Source organism: Mauremys mutica, chromosome 10, assembly GCF_020497125.1.
Source record: "Mauremys mutica isolate MM-2020 ecotype Southern chromosome 10, ASM2049712v1, whole genome shotgun sequence".
In the NCBI taxonomy this organism is placed as follows: Eukaryota; Metazoa; Chordata; order Testudines; family Geoemydidae; genus Mauremys; species Mauremys mutica.
Genome location: NC_059081.1, coordinates 21627828 through 21642096, shown reverse-complemented (window position 1 = coordinate 21642096; position 14269 = coordinate 21627828). Strand labels below are relative to the sequence as shown.

Here is a 14269-nt window from a genome sequence, read left to right as displayed (position 1 = left end):
TTTATTCACATTATTTCAAGGTCACACATCACTGTCTCCCCCATTGCCAATCAAATAAGCCACATCTCACACACTCGCTCTGCATAAAATTCTATTCAGTATCCAGTAGGGCAGGTCAAGCATTGCAGCTGTAGCTTCTTTTGCTTAAATGATATTGTGGGTAGAAAAAAAAAACTTTGCATCCTTCTAGTTTCTGATTTCTTTTATGGAATGTTGTGTTTTCCTTCTATAGAACTTTCCTTGTATAGAACTTTGCTTGTTTTCATGTAAAAGATGGAAGAATATATCCACATTTATAAATTGTCTTGTTCATTTTTCCCTCTTTAAATCTATAACAACATCAGCCCTGATGAATATCAACATGAATATAATTGGCCATTGCTATAGTTCCAGCTGCATTATCTGATGAAACTAGTAGCTTCATTCCTTAATAAAAATAGATTAATAAAATGTATTATGTCCACATGCAAAATGACCCATAAATTGTACCAATAAATTGATAATTTAAATAATTATGTGTGCTTGAAAGCGTTGAGTGCACTTGAGCAAATACTTGTGATCGGAATAGAGTTATTAGAGGTAATCTATATGCTCCTAAGGACATGCTTCAACAAGTTTCTGTTGATCAATAACAAAGACTCAGCAGGTTACAGAAGGTTAACAAGAACATAACAAGAGTATGACCACCGGAATTATATGCTTTTGGTTGATATGGGCAGGATGCATAGGCATCCTCTGTTACCTTTAGTCCCTTGCAAATGACATGGGATGGGAATGGGGAAGGATGGTTGTGTGTTTATTTTCGTTTGTCCCCACTATGTTTTGTGCTTCTTTCAGACTTTCCCTACTGTATTTGCTTCTTCTCCACCAATGATATTTTGCCATTTTACTAACCAGGCCCTAATGCACAGCCTCTTACTCTTAGGTAAACAATACTGCACATGGGAAACACAACAGCACACATCTCACATTTTTTACGTGTCTCTTCAAATACATCTGTCTTTATGAGAGTGCATCTCAGACAGGTATAGTGTTCCAGGAACATCCAGGTACGATGTCTGTCTAAGGTCGGATATTGTCATGTGCCGTGCAAATTCTTGCATATTTGCCAACTAATCCTTCTAGGATAGACATGATGACTTGTTGTTGATATACTGTATTTCAATATGCACTTTGGAAATTTGAACACATTAAAAGGTGACATTGCATAGAGTAGAAGCTATTAAGAGTCAGCTTTTGCCAAAGTTATTACAGATCTTCCAATAAAGGGGAAAATTGTGGTAGCTCAGATCTCATGTCACTTTGTAGTAATTGCTGGCAAATGCTGAGTGTTGGCAACCACTGTATACTTGAAACTAAATGGATATTCTGGCCAAATTTGCATTCTTACAAAATAGCCACATAAAGTCTGCAATACACAGTGCAAGCAATTGTAGGAAAAATATAGCAGTGTGTCCCTTAATGGCAAAGGCTAAGGCTGCTGCAGAAGCAGCCGGCTCAGTCCCTGTGGGGAAGGAATGTAATCCTTGGGCTGTCTTGAAAATGAGCATTGATAGGCTTCGGAGGAAGCTGAGTGCAGCTCGGTGGCCTGATGGAGAGTCATCCTTTTTCAGGGAGCTGATTAAACCTGGATAACTGAGTGTTCCAGGAGGAGATCAGAGAGGCTGTCTTCTTTCAGTCATCACCTCTCAATCAAATAAGTAGATATTTTTATTTGAAAGATGTGTAAGATGCTGTAGGACTGTGCACAATAGGTCTGATTTTCAATGTTGCCCTCCTTTTCATTTGTACTTGTCAATCACTGACACCTACACGTCTGAGTTTTGAGAATGCCTTTCCATCACTTGCACATGATGGTGATAGAATCCATCAAGAGCTTGGGGGCGTGGGGAGGATGTTAGTGTTTGAAAATTCTGTGCATGCAAATTAGCACATGCAGAAAATGAGACCAAGCTGACACCATTTAGCAAAACAAACAAACAAACAAAACAAAAAAAAGTCCAAATGTTACTGTATTGTTTTAGCATGCAAGATTTTCTCTTACTATCCCTGCCTTGTGTGCACCTAACTCAGTGCTTAATTTGTAAAGAAAGAGGTGCTTGGCAAGCGATGGCACAAATTAAACTCTGACCCAACAAGCCAAAAAAATCACAATATGTAAAGAGTACACAATCCAGGACTCCGACTGATGTGTTATTTCATGGAATGTGTAACTTTATGAGCCATTTAAGAGGTGTAGAAACAGTACCCACACTAATCAAATGCAACAATGTACAATTATCAGACCATGTGTTTAACTCAATAATAAAAGTAAATAATAATTATACAAACCACTTTTACCAATCACCCAGATTAATTCTTATAACACCCCGGTGATGTAGGTAGGATGAGGAGTATGTATTATCATTATTACATACTCCAGACAACTTGCTGTTGGTAGTTACAGAAGAAAGGCCCAGGACCAAAAGAGGTGAAAAATGACCTTCTCTCTCACACTTAGAAGTTGCCCTTTTAGAATCCTTCGAAGCACACCGGCGGAGTGGTGTACAGAAGCTTGCATTGTTGCTCTCCATCCTGTAATGGTTCTATCTATAAACACGTCTTTTTAGAACTCTACATTCACTTTTTAAAGCAGATTTTAAATGATAAATGCCTGACCATTGAGTGGCGACCAGGTCAGTGGAGTTACAACTGGGCAATATTTGGCCCAGTGGGTTCACATTGTTATTAGATGAGTAATATAAAGATGGTAACAAGTCACTGAAATTCAGTGGGTCTTGGGATACTAAATTACTTAGACACATTTTCAAATTTTATGCAGTATTTTTTGACTGGCTGTTTAAAATACTACCATAATTCCCCTCAATATACCGGAACAGTTGTGAATAATATGTGTACAATACATGCAAATACAAAAACCATTTTGGACAAATGAATGGAGTTAGAATAGCAAAATACATTGTCTGCCAAGTTCAGAAAGTGGGAAAGGATAGACTGAAGAAGAAAGAAGGTCAGATGCCAGAAGATCTGGTGGAATGAAGGATGTCAATTGGGGATAAAGTTATTGGAAACAAATGTATACTGGGGCACTCTGAATCTCTAGGGATGGGGACCACTTGCTTTTATTGTTATGCCCAAAGATGGAGTCTTGGGCATTCCTGGAATAACCTGCTTATTGCCCGTTAAGCTGTCCATCCTGTGGTATAAGATGCTGGGGTTGTTAAGGAAAAACATCTTAAGGACATGGATATAGCTTTCCGATAAAGTAATTGATACCGGCAGTATTCTTTTCCAAAAGAGAGTAGCTTTTTATTAATATAATCCCTAATACAGTATATTCTAAAAATCCTAAACAAGGCACAAAATCCCGTACACAAATCCCTTATTACTAGTTTAAAAAGAGTATTCAAACCGTAATAGCATATAGTTTAAATGACTCTAAGTGAAGCGCTTTGTTACAAATGACCAGTTTGCAACAAATTGCCAACAGCAGTTCCTGAATTTGCTATATAGGTTTGTTTATATAGGTAAATTGCAATTAATCATCAAATTTTATGCATTCTTATAAGCACATGCGTACATGCTAATCCTATATACTATGCTACACTATATTTATACTATACTTAAGTAGGCTTACTGTATAAATCCATTGGGATCCCTTTAAATTACAGTAGCTGCCTGTTGCTGCACCTCAGCTCTGGTCATTTAGCTTTGGTCCACTCCAGTCATCTTCTTTATTTCTTCCTGCAGCAGCTCCTCATCATCTGTCCAGTCCCAATTGCTCTCTCTCTCTTTCTCTCTCTTTCTCCAAATCCAAATCTGGCAGCTCTTTCCTCATATACCTTCCTATTCTTAGAAGCAATTACCCCATTCAAACATGCTCAGTATCAACCACTACCCCGAGCTATGATTGCAGCTCGGAACTTTAGAACAAGTTGTAACAGGTATGAGTGGTCTGACCTCTCGCACAGCCTGTACTGCACATGCCCAGTAGCTATTAACTTTGCGCATGCTCACTGCTGTTGTTTACCTCAGAATTATGATTCTGCTGACCCCTACTCACGCATTTGGCCTTTTCCCAAGATGCCATCTTAGAAATTCTGGGCTTTCTGCCAACTAAAGTTCGTCAGCTCCCATCTTAGAGCGAAGTGGTTCCTGCTTGTTCAGGCAGACAAAGTGAAGACTGGAGAATTTCTCTAGTAACATTAGGAGCCCCCTATTCTGAGATAGTTACCAAATTCTCAGCATTCACAAACAACAATAGGCCAATGAATACTGCTGAAAACATCAGAACCTTCTGACTCTTACTCCTGTGCTTTTCCTCCTGGAATATGCATCCTCTCAACCATATGCACGTATCAAATGTTCAGTACAGGAGAGTATATTATGGATCATACAGTGTATCTCATTTTGCTTTCCAGACAGCTCCCTAGGCCACTACTGTGAGTCTCGTGCTTTTTTACTTTTTGGAGGAGTGTCTTGTGGGCCTTTTGCATATGGAGCGGAAAGGTTTTTAAGACTTGTTAATATTGAATGGACAACTTTAAAACAAAACCATTTTGGATCCAGTTCTGCTTCTATAGCATATATTTCTGGTGTTTCTCTTTCTCCATTTGGCACTGTTAGGGACATCTACAATAAGAAAAATAGTAATTTTAAAACAACTTATATTTTTTGCTGCTCGTTTTGATTACTCCTTGTCCAAAGTCTTTTGTATGTTTGTGATATCAACACTGTTTTTTGTGATGTCACAAAGAGGATTATGAATTCAAGATAAACAAAGATGCTATTTTCATGCAAATATCTCTAGTACTAGACAAAAGATGAAGAAGAAAAACATATTTACGTGATACTGTTTACAAGAAGTATTGTTTCTGAATAAAATGTGGCTTTTTATGTTTTCAGTGAGGTGCCAGCTGCCCATAACATCTTGTATACAATACAGAGTAAAAGTTAAGAGTAACCATGGGGAAGTGTTACTAAAAATCCAAGGCCAGACCAGACTTCTGTATTTAAGCCCGTTCCTTCCTGCCTTTATTTTTTTTTAAAGTGAAGATGTACAAACTGATTTAGATAAAATAAGAGGAGGAAATACAAATATTGCCTCAACTTTTTAGAAGTGAATGTGGTTTTTTTGGTTTAGTTTGTGTTTTGGGTTGAAAAAGTTTGGTTAGCTTCTTGAGAGAGAGGGAGACATTTCTTTATGGTAGCAGGAAATACTGAAACACTACAAGAAAATACTATTTGGAGCCAGCAATGTAATATCTTTAGAAAAACTCATCTTCCAGTATTCTTCAAATTGATCTAAAGGAGGAAAGAGTGGGTTCCAATATGTTCAGGTACTCTTTGGATCTGAACTTTGGAATGTAAGAACAAATATTTTGGGGTTAACTGATCACAATGAGCCAGAATTTGATTTATACCCGAGTAGGAAGGGGCTAGATTGCACCCAGAATAGTGAACTGAGGAGCAAAGATTGAACCTCTTTAGTATATCCTCCTGATTTGTCAGCTGACTCATCATGAACTCCTTTGACTGAAAAAACTGTTTCCAGTCTTTGAACATACTCATTGTCATATCAGAATTATTTCTGTAAAGTCTGGGTGTCTTGTAACTGAATTTCTTTAAGCACTTTGGAGAGAGGCACATATTTTGAATCACCTTTGCTCAGATAAGCAAACATTTACTCATGCAAATGGCGCCATTGACTTCAGTGAAGCTACCTGGGTGACTAAGTAAATGCTCACATGCAATGTGTAAGCTTTGCACAATTGTTCACTGAAGGTTCAAGGTGTAGTGGTTTCCGTGGTCAGATCTGCACTCTCGAGTGGGACTCAGAACCTGAGTCTCTCTCCTCTGGCTATGATCTTGAATGTAAGGCCCTGGAAATATCTGGCAGACTAATGCAGATTAAGTTATGTCCTTTGTACAATGAGACAAAAGATGAGTCTACTACACACATTGTCTTACTTTCTGCTGTGCCCTGTATTCCAAAGCAATCTGTGCCCTTAAAAAAATTAATATGTGCCTAAGGCATGCCTGACTCCTCTTTTTGAGTATGTGCAGGTCAGTAAATAACAAAGGCATGTGTCACTCTGCCTGGAGTGACTCACAAAGGTCAGACACCCCAAGCAGGTAGTGTGTTCTATAATTAGATTTCACCTAGCCAGTAACAAGTGTGAACTCCTGGATCATTATACCAGTCTTATCATGGAGTCACAGAAGCCCCCATAGACTCTCCAGTCTATCTTGCTACCCAGACAAATTGAACTTTGTGATAATGGTCACTTAAACAAAAAAATATGCTACATCAGGTTTCTCCCGTTTCTAAGGCCTTGTCTACACTACAAGACTATTTCGAATCAACTTAGTTCGAATTTGTGGATTCGACCTTATGAAGTCGAATTTGTGTATCCATACTAAATACACTAATTCAAATTTCTGAGTCCACATTCACGGGGCCAGCGTCGACTTTGGAAGCGGTGCACTGTGGGAAGCTATCCCACAGTTCCCGCAGTCCCCGCTGCCCATTGGAATGCTGGGTAGAGCCCCCAATGCCTGCTGGGGGGAGAAATGTGTCGAGGGTGGTTTTGGGTAAGTGTCGTCATTGAACCGTCAATCACAACCTTCCTCCCTCCCTCCTTGAAAGCGCCTGCGGGCAATCTGTTCGTGCACTTTTCTGGTCAGTGACAGCGCGGACGTCACAGCACTGCAAGCATGGAGCCCGCTGCGATCATCGCCGTTTTCTCCTCCTCGCACTTTATCGTCCACGTCTTCCACAGTCAGCTGATGAGAAATTGGGCTACTTTTCAATGGTGCTGCAAGCACTGGGGGACCATAGGGGACGTTTTACAAACATCAACGTCGGGTGGCCGGGCAAGGTTCATGATGCGTGTGTTTTCAGGAACTGTGGGCTGCTCAGACGCCTGCAGGAAGGTAGTTTCTTCCCGGACCACGAAATAACTGTTGTGGATGTGCAGATGCCTATAGTCATCCTCGGGGACCCAGCCTGCCCGCTAATGCACTTGCTCATGAAGCCCTATACAGGCGCCTGGGACAGCGACAAGGAACTCTTCAAATACCAGCGAGCAGCGAGCAGCGTGACCTGTGACTGTTCAGTTTCTTTACAGAGAAGCTGAACCTGCCCCTGTTTCTTTACCCAGTTACTGTTGACTCTCCTCTTCGGTTACATACCCCGTTCACCCCGTTACCCCCACTTCCAGCACACGTGTAAAAATAAAATACATGTCCCATTATTACTTAACAAAGGTTTCTTTATTCATGACTTTTCATGAAAGGGTTAAAACTGGGATGCAGACTGTGCTGGGTAGGATGTGCGGTGATGTAAAGACCGCCTCTAAACTCAAGGAATGACAGGCTCCTGTTCCTAGAGCGGTCCGCAGTGCTGGAATGCTTCTTTCAACGGAGCCTGCCATCCCTCTTTATGGAATTCTGTGTGCGGGCGGATATGTGACCTTGTGGTGGAGGAGGACGGATACAGATTCCTCAGCTGCGTGACTCAGCGGTCCAGGACAAGGACCGCTGTATAAGATCTGTAACCGCCCTCCCCCGCTGCAAAGTCACATCTCCCTCGCGCACACAGATCCTGGAAACCACCTCCCATAACGACCAGGGTGCCTACTGACTGCACCGTGTGTGTGACCCGCTGCTGATCCTGCCCCCGTGTCTGTACCCTGGGAAAGGTGACTGTCCTATGCAATTAACCACCCCCTTCCCCACGCCCCCCATTCAAACACAGTCTTCTTTGAAAAAACATAACGGAAACAGTAATTAACAGCAAAGCATTTTTATTAATTAAGTAGACAGTTAGGGGATGGGACTGGGATTGGGACTACTGTGAGTCTGGAAGTGAAGGACTTCGGCAAATGTAGGGTATGAGAGCTTTTGGGTACTTCAGCACTGTGCTGTGGTGCAGTGACAGTATTCACGTCCCCGGCCGCCCCTCCTCCTGATTATTTTCGGTGAGGGGGGTATGGGACTTTGTGGCAGGGGAGTGCGGTTGCAGATACACTGCAGGGTGTCTCTGTCCTCCTGCGGTCCTGCAGAACATCCACAAGACTCCTGAGCGTGTCCGTTTGCTCCCTCACTAGTCCAAGCAGCGTTTCAGTCGCCTGCTTGTCTTCCTCACGCCACCTCTCCTCCCGTTCGCTGTGTGAGCGCTGGCACAGAGAGACGGTCTCCCTCCACTGGCTCTGCTGGTCTGCCTCGGCTAGGTAGCAGCCCATACGTTCCTCGAACATCTTGTCCCTTGTCTTTTTCTTTCGCCGCCTAATCTTTGCCAGCCTCTGCGAGGGGGATGCTGTGGCAGGTCTGGAGACAGTGGAAGCTGTGAGATGGGAAACAGGGAGTGAATTCCTTGCAAAGATACATTTTTGCGAACAATTAACTGAGTCTAGGCTGTCTCTGTGAATTCTGGGTTGAGACCCCTGTGCCTGCTGGGGCACAAATCATTTTCGCGGTGGATTCTGGGTAAATGTCGCCAGTCATTCCTTCCTCCAGGAAAGCAACGGCAGACAATCATTTCAAGCCCGTTTTCCCAGAATTGCCCTGGCATACGCCATAGCGTGGCAACCATGGACACTGTTTTGCCTTTTGTGTATGTCACCGTATGTGTACTAGATGCCGCTGACAGAGGCGGTCCAGCAGCGCTGCACAGCAGCATGCTTTTGCTTTTGCATGACAGCAGAGATGGTTACCAGCCATATTGTACCATCTATCATACCATAAATTGGTAATAAGATGGTAATAAGATGGGCATGGTTACCTGTCCTTTTGCACTGCCCCATTTGGTGCTGTCATAAGTGCCCCTGGCCGAGCAGCCAGGGGCGCAAAAGCAAAAATTGGGAATGACTCCCTGAGTCAATCCCTCCTTTTTGGTATCTAAAAATAGAATCAGTCCTGCCTAGATTATGGGCAAGTGTACTAGAGAACCACTGTATCATAGAACCAGAGAGCACAGCTGCTCTGTGTCCGATCCTGCATAAATTATGAGCTGTATGCTATTCACAGGGGGTGCTCCTGCAACAACACCACCTGTTGATTCCGTTCTTCCCCCAGCCTTCCTGGGCTACCATACCATTGTCCCAACACTTGTGTGATGAAGTAATAAAGAATGCAGGAATAAGACACAGTGACTTGTTTGTGAGAAATGAGTGGAAGGAAGCCTCCAGCTGCAATGATAGTCCAGGCAGGACATTAAGGACTGTGGATGAAGGAGCCCATCATCCCTCTGCTAGTCCAGGGGCAATTGAATCTTTTATTTACAATGAAGGGTGGGGGCTGATGGAGCTCAGCCCCCTGTTGCAATGATGAGGACGGTTACCAGCCATATTGCACCATCTGCCATGAAAAATTAGGGACAGGCGCCCTTGATCGACCTTACTGATGCTAGTCGGCATGGTTACCAGCCCTTTTGCACTGCCCCATGTGCCAATAGGCTGATGATGAGGACGGATACCCATCTTTTTGTACCATCAGCCATCCATAGCGTGGAGGGAGCAAGGATGTTGGTGTTGAGTGCTGCACCATCACATCTATCTGCAGCATTCAGTAAAGATAGGGTGACATGTAAAAGAGTCAACAGAGGATTGTTTTCACTTCTGGTGGTGGGTGGGGTGTGTGCGCAAATTGCCGAACTATGCCCTGACCCACCGCAGACACTGTGTTTGACCCTAGAAGCATTTGGAGCTCATCCAAGAATGCAAATGATTTTCGGAGACAGCGGGAACTGTGGGATACCTTGCGTCCTCATTCCCCCCTCCCTCCATGAGCGTCCATTTGATTCTTTGGCTTTCCGTTACGCTCGTCACGCAGCTGCGTGCTGAGTCTGTGCTATGCTGTCTGTCCGTGGATTTATTAAAAATACTTTGGACCTGGCGCACCATAACAGTAATTCCACTACTTAGATGCATGAGTCTCCTAGCGAGATCACCGTGAGGATGAGCACTGAAGGAGATAGAGAGCGCATGCTGCGTGAAATCTATCACGAACCACGGACCTATGCAGCCGTGCTCGGGGAGGCAATGCTCCCTGAATACCGCATGAAAGCCTCGCGCGGTGCTATCACGGAGCACCCAATAAGGCAGCTCTCCCCAGGAACCTCCTGCTGATGCTTATCGATTAACGGAAGGAGAGCTTCGTGGAGATCTCCCAGGAGGATTTCTGTTCTATCACCATATATACAGAGACCTCCTTTTCACACACTTCAGATTCCTGTTATATTAAGAATAAAAGTTAACATGGTTAAAGCACTTACCGACTGCTCCTTCCCCTGATTCAGGATCTGGGTTCATGGCCGGGGAGGGTTGGTAGGGGATCTCCGTGACAGTGATGAATAGATCCTGGCTGTCGGGGAAACCAGCGTTGTAAGCGCTCTCGCCTGCCTCGTCCTCCACAAACACTTCCTCATCTTCCCCGTCCGTGAACATCGTCGAGGAACTGTCCGTCGACACTGTCCCATCATCAGAGTCCACGGTCACTGGTGGGGCAGTGGTGGCAGGCTCCGTAGCGTCCGTTTGCCGCTTTGATTTTTTGGTAGCCTTGTCTGGGGTCCTTGACTTTCACGCGGCGCTGCGTTGCATCCCGCCTGTATCCTCTGTCTCTCATGGCTTTGGAGACCTTCTCGTAGGTCTTCGCATTCCATGTTTTGGAGCGCAGCTCCGAAAGCACAGACGCCTCGCCCCACACACTGATCAGATCGAAGAGTTCCCAGTCAGTCTATGCTGGGTCCCTCTTTCTAGTCACAGATAACATGAACTCCTCTGCTGGAGAGCTCTGCATCGTTGCAGGTGCTGCGGAGCTCGCCCCGATGTCCAGCCAGGACGTCAGATTCAAAGTGCCCAGTCAGGAAAATGAATTCAAATTTTCCCGGGTCGTTTCCTGTGTGGCTGCTCAGAGCATCGAAGCTCAGACTGCTGCCCAGAGCATCAACAGAGTGGTGCACTGTGGAATAGCTCCCGGAGCTACTAAGTTCGATTTGCATCCACACCTAGCCTAATTCGAGCTAGCCATGTCGAATTTAGCGTTACTCCACCTGTCGGGGTGGAGTACCGAATTCGAACTAAAGAGCCCTCTAGTTCGAATTAAATGGCTTCCTGGTGTGGACGGTTGAGCGGTTAGTTCGAATTAACGCTGCTAAATTCGAATTAAAGTCCTAGTGTAGACCAGGCCTAAGAGACCAGTCACTTACCCCAGATCAATTGCTACTCAAGTTCTTACACCAAAGACAACTCTGGCATCGAATTCTATAGTAAAGTAACTAAAGATTTATTCACTAAGAAAAAAGAATGAGTTAACAAGAGGTTAAAGCAGGTAAAATATATGTACAAGTGAATCACAGTTTGTAATTCCAAATGGTGGCAGTGATACAATAAACTGCCAGTTTCCCAAAAATCTTTCAGAGTATCCATATTGTCTCTGAGGATCTCCGCTTTGCACTGTAAGAGTCCAAAGAGTTCAGAGATGAAGGATCTTTCTTTGGATCCATTCTTATATCTTCTTCTCACAGAAGACAGGCAAACAGTCTCTCTATCCACATGGGCTTTTTCTTTGATGACAGTGAATGAGGTATGCTTAGTCTTTTGACCTCCAACCTTTATATGTAATGGCCACTTGCTTTGAAATTAGTATTTTCTGTCAAAATCCTTATGATCTTCATTAGCATTTCACAAGATTTCTTTGATGGGTTATTTATTTATAGGGATATATTTGCACAATATAAGTGTTTGCTATTGCAGCATAACAGGAACAGATAAAAGAAAATAAAACAAGTAACATTCCACTGGTTTTCATGAATTTTAAACACCTGAATATATTCTTACATTTGCATTCATTTTGATCTACAGTAATACATAAGTGAATTGTCCTCTGGCCCTGATCTGACCTGGTCTGCCAGCATCACGGCATACTCCAAGAGAATTTAGAAACTGGGTTTGTGGGGGAGAGAATTAAATACTGAAGAATGTTTTTAGTCCAAAATTAAAAATCATTTTCTTTTTGAGAGTTGCAAGGAAATTTGTGATGTACTGAGGCTTGAATAAGACAATGTCTTTTCTTATGCTTGAAAAAATGATGCTAATTTGTGTATCCACATTAAATTAAAAACTTTCTTTATGTTCCTAGAACATTTTATTTTAATTTTGCTCAAAATGTATGTGCAAAAATAACTGTAAATTTTCATACCTCCTTTGCATTTGGAAATGATCCCCATGAACCGATTAGGTTTTGAAGTTGTGCTGTGTAGGGCTGTAATTCTAGAAGAGAGATAGAGAGATAAGTCCACTTAACTCAAATTTTGCAGTTTGCAATGTTCTTTTCTTATCCTGAATGAAGAAAATAATGTCAAAGTCCCAAAAGATTAAACATCATTACAACTGTATTACTACGACAATTATCATTTTGATTGGTAATAGAAGAGCAAAAATGTATTCAGAGTTCTGTAAATCTTACAGTAGTTCAGCGCTATTAATGAGGCTGTATCCTTTAGAATGGTGAGAGGCTAGAAAGGTTACAATAAGGGGAAGATAAATACTGTAATAAAACCTGAACCATCCTATATGCTAGGGCTACTGATTCTTGCTCCTAGTCTGCAGGAGATAACAAATTGATTTAATGTGTTGTGGTTATTGGTGAGATCAGCAATTTCTTTATCTCTAGTTCCCATTTGGATCATTCACTTACTCCAGAAATTTGCTAACATGTTTATATTTCCATTAGCGTGAGATCATGGAAATGACATAAACAAAGTTACATAGACAGGGCCAGATTCTGCCACCCTCACTCATGCTGAATAGTCCCTTACTGTTCAGCTAGTCCCACTGAAGTCATCATAGTAAGATTTTACCCAACAGAGGTAAAGATGGCAAGATTTAGCCCCACATCCATCTATAGTTCAACTTGAATACCCTTTTTGGATACAGTCTGGCTAGTTTTTGCTTTGTTTAATCTTTTTTTTTTTTTTTTTTTTGGCGGGTGGGGGGCAGACTAAGGAAAGGAATCAGTATGAACGCCATATATGAAATGCTTAATTATTACAGTGATGAGGGACACAGAAATACCTTGCTAGAACCCTTTTATCACATGACCAATCCTGGTGAATGGCATAGCGATGGGCAAATTTACAGAGGTTAGTGTTCAGGTTTGGTTTGGCTAAACATGCTTATGTGAAGCTTGTATAAAGTTCACTAATGCATTTCATAGGCTCCCACAATCAGTTCCTCTTCCCTGATGTTATCTATCAGGTGGTGACTCAGTGGCTGGCTACCCTCTTTGCCCTTCGGGTTTGTTCTTCCCTAACTCCCTATGGGCACATTATTGCAGGCCTGCTCTCTTCTCTACCTTTTTAGCAAATGATACTTTCAACAAGGATGCAGCCTGAAGGCCAGGACTCCTCCCCATCTCTAATTTTCCATGGAGATGATGTAATATGCCTGCTCTCCACCTCCACCCCAGCCTAGTCTGGATATAGTTTGAAGTATCATAAGGACAAACTTACTCACATCATATCATCATTTGTGGTTTGAGGCTGGGCCAGAAATCAATAGTGAATGGAATATTCTTACCTGATTTTTTCTGAATCTTAGAGAAGTTTGGTTCTAGAAAAGAGTGAGGGTTTGTGAGGAGGGATTCTCACATTAATTTATTTGAACTAGTTTGCCTGGCCCAATTCATATCACAGTGATTTTTGCTGTATTAAGACTCATGCTATGAATGCTAACTTCTCAGTGCAAGCAATACATATGTATGTCAAACATGTCTTTAACTGGGCATTAGCTATATTAAAGCACTAAAGGTTTCAAGTATATAGAAAGAAATAAAAACAAATGGGTTCTTTCAAAGAGGAGATGCCTTCTACAGTTAGATGACGGGCTGTGTGGTGCAAGTGATGATTTCTGAGACGCACTCACTGAGTGAAATGTAAAAGCTTTGATTCTGAATTTATCTGGAGTACAGTGAAAGATTCTAAGGTTCCACATTTAAAGAAAGTCAAATGCTTATGCTCTTTCATAATCTCAAAGTCTCAGACTGAGCATTTTTCATGTAGGGACCCTCTATTTTCCATAATAATAATAAACTGAGAATAAGTACTTGTAAAAACCTGTTCTGTGATCTACATGAAGAACTTTCTTTAGTGTACATTGCAAAGCATGTGAAATGCTCTTTGACTTTCCCATTGTGCATGCTAAGCTTTTAAATCCTAGTCATTTTTAAATACTTTAAAAGCACAGGGCCAGAATCAATTCTGTGCTTA

General features: G+C 42.3%; 1 protein-coding gene and 1 long non-coding RNA gene across 2 annotated transcripts in view; one reads left to right on the top strand and one right to left on the bottom strand.

Annotated features, from left to right (window-relative positions):
* The window catches only part of LRP1B (LDL receptor related protein 1B), a 1288869-nt gene that overhangs the window by 140804 nt on the left and 1133796 nt on the right, over positions 1-14269 (top strand). The window lies entirely within an intron of this gene.
* The window catches only part of LOC123378259, a 60792-nt gene that overhangs the window by 27182 nt on the left and 19341 nt on the right, over positions 1-14269 (bottom strand). Inside the window, exon 2 of the long non-coding RNA XR_006582532.1 lies at positions 12202-12272. This is a non-coding gene — a long non-coding RNA (uncharacterized LOC123378259). The remainder of the gene's footprint in view (positions 1-12201; positions 12273-14269) is intronic.